Genomic DNA, 3,192 nt, shown 5'->3' on the forward strand with positions numbered 1-3,192 from the left:
ACAGCTAAGCTGCCTTCAGGAAAGCCCTCCTCATGTGTCATCTCTGCTGAGAAGCCCTCCTGTATCCCCTGAAGGTGTAACTGATCATAGCCGCTTGCATCCTTCCGTGGCCCTGAGAGCCCCCACCTCGGGCAAGTCTTTATTTCTCAAGATCCCAGCCTCTGCATCGGACCAGCTCAATCTTCCTGCGAGAGTCGAAAGGAACCCTCCCTTCCCAAGCCCTGATACCCAAGTCATCACCCCATGACAGCGTCTTGCAGAGGATTTGCTTCTTCCTCTTATATTTGGAAAGATATTTGGCTTTCTTCTCCATTGTCTGGTTTGCTTTACTTCTCCTATTGTTGATTTTGTTCCATGATTAGCATCTTGGACACAGGGGATGAAGGAGGACTCAAAAGTGTAAGTGGGGTCAGGGGGAGGTGGGAGAAAGCTGGGAAGGTGAAGCTGAGAACATGTGATTCAAGGAAGGGTAAAGAAACAAAACAGAGCAAAGAAGGAGAGGCCGACACCCCTGGGAATCAGCTTCCACACCACTGCTGCTCGCACCTTCTGCCTGGTCCAGGGGCCAGAGGGGACGTCCTTGCCTGTCCTCACCAGGTGGCTCAGCCCCGCCTGCTCCTGCAGCTGACATGCCAGAGGGTTGGGGAGCTCATCTTTGAGGATGTGGAGGATGAAAAATGGGCCACAGGGTTTTAAATCTGCTCATTACACTGGTCACAATTGAGGACTGAGGGCTTCCCTGGTGGCGCAGTGGTTGAGAATCTGCCTGCCAGTGCAGGGGACGCGGGTTCGAGCCCTGGTGTGGGAAGATCCCACATGCCGCGGAGCAACTAGGCCCGTGAGCCACAACTACTGAGCCTGCGCGTCTGGAGCCTGTGCTCCGCAACAAGAGAGGCCGCGATAGTGAGAGGCCCGCGCACCGCGATGAAGAGTGCCCCCATTTGCCACAACTAGAGAAAGCCCTCACACAGAAGCGAAGACCCAACACAGCCATAAATAAATAAATAAATAAATAAAAATTAAAGAAAAAAAAAAAAAGAATGGGGGAAACACCTTACTTCCTCCACACAAACGATATTTGGGTTGTAGTATTCTTTAAAAAAAAAAAATTGAGGACTGAAAAGGCAAAACCCAATATTAACAACAACATAATTACAAAAACCAAATGTAATTTTTTTTTTTTTTTTTTTTGGCTGTGCTGCGCAGCTTGTGGGATCTTAGTTCCCCAACCAGGGATTGAACCTGGGCACTGGTGGTGAAAGCACGGAGACCTAACTACTGGACCACCATGGAACTCCCTGAATGTAACTTTTGAGACAAATCTCACTACTCTGGTTTATTGTACAAAATAATCCAAAGAGTAGGCCAGCTAGGCAAGCCTGGGTTCAAGTCTGGATTCCGAAACTTCACACCTGTGTAACTTAGGTATCTAAGTACATTGTAAGATGTAAGTACAGGGCTTAAATTCTTATCAGGGAGACAGAACACGATAAGGTAAACACATAAAGATAAAATACAATGCCAGGTAAAGAAAAATGCTGATAAAAATAAAACAGAGAAGAGTACGGAAAATAACAAGGATTGTTATTTTAGAAAGAGGAGTTGGAGTAATGACCTATATGGGGAAAGAAGATTTACTTCTTACAATGTAAGAAGTTACATTTCTTCACACTTGAGTTTTTCTTGCGTGTAAATGTGGATAAAATTATCCAGCTCACAAATGCACAAATTAACAAATGAGATCTACCTAGCAAGTTGCCTAGCCTGTAGTTAGTGTTCTTTCTCTTTCCTTTCTAGCTTTCCCTCCCTTGGTCCCTCCCTTCACCCCTTCTTTCTGATTTTTTAGAGTGGTATGACAGTCTAAAGATATTTAGAAAGTACAGATATACCAAAAAGATTTTAATAAACATGTTGACATGTTTCTAAGAAAAAGTTTCAGTGTGTATAACAGGTGTCATACCAAACCAAAAACATTAAGGAGAGAGAGACGGAGAAAAAGAAGAGAGGAAAGTAAGAAGGAAGGAAAAAAGGAAGGAAGGAAAAGACTACATAATTCTCTTTCTCCCCTTCCTTTCTCTCTTGGAATATAAATTCCTGGGGGGTAAGTTTCCCAAACATATTCTTGTTTTTATATCAGCTCAAGTCAATGTATCCCAGAAAAAAGTTTGGATTTACTGCTAATCTTGAATTAAGCAGGCAAATGTTTCTCAAGCCCCTGTTTGAAGAGTATTGTTCCAAGTGCTGTGAGGTAATACAAACACGAATAAGAAATAAGAACTACCAGCAATCCCACTTCCGGGTATTTATCCAAAGAAAATGAAAACACTAATCCAAAAAGATATCTGCACCCCCATGTTCACTGCAGTACTATTTACAATAGCCAAAGTATGGAAACAGCCTAAGTGCCCATGAATGGATGAATGGATAAAGAAATTCTAGTATGTGTGTAAAAACAAAGTAAAGCTTGCCATTTGCAGCAACATGGATGGACCATAAAAAAGAAGGAAATCTTGCCATTTGCAATATAATAACATGGATGGAACTCGAGGGCATTATGCTAAGTGAAATAAGTCAGACAGAAAAAGACAAATACCGTATGACTCTCTTATACGTGGAATCTAAATAAACAAAACAGGGACTTCCCTGGTGGTGCAGTGGTTAAGAATCCGTCTGCCAATGCAAGGGACACGGGTTCAAGCCCTGGTCTGGAAGATCCCACATGCTGCAGATCAACTAAGCTCTGTGGGCCACAACTACTGAGCCTGCACGCCACAACTACTGAACCCGCATGCTACAACTACTGAAGCCCATGTGCCTAGAGCCCGTGCTCCGCAATAAGAGAAGCCACTGCAGTGAGAAGCCCGCTCACTGCAACAAAGAGTAGCCCCCGCTCACTGCAACTAGAGAAAGCATGCGCACAGCAACAAAGACCCAACGCAGCCAAAAATAAATTAAAAAACAAAACAAAACAAAACTCCCAAAAGACAAGCACATAGATACAGAGGACAGATTGGTGATTGCCAGAGGTGGAGGGTAGGGGTGGGAGAAATGGGTGAATGGGGTCAAAAGGTAGAAAAAAGCCAAACAAACAAATTTGAAAAACTTTCAACAGTGTGGATATATAATGGCTGGGGGCAGTGTACATAGTGAATTTAGAGATCTGTCTTCAGGGAGGGTTGGAGGTAAAGGGAG

Source organism: Balaenoptera musculus, chromosome 11, assembly GCF_009873245.2.
Source record: "Balaenoptera musculus isolate JJ_BM4_2016_0621 chromosome 11, mBalMus1.pri.v3, whole genome shotgun sequence".
Taxonomy (NCBI): Eukaryota; Metazoa; Chordata; class Mammalia; order Artiodactyla; family Balaenopteridae; genus Balaenoptera; species Balaenoptera musculus.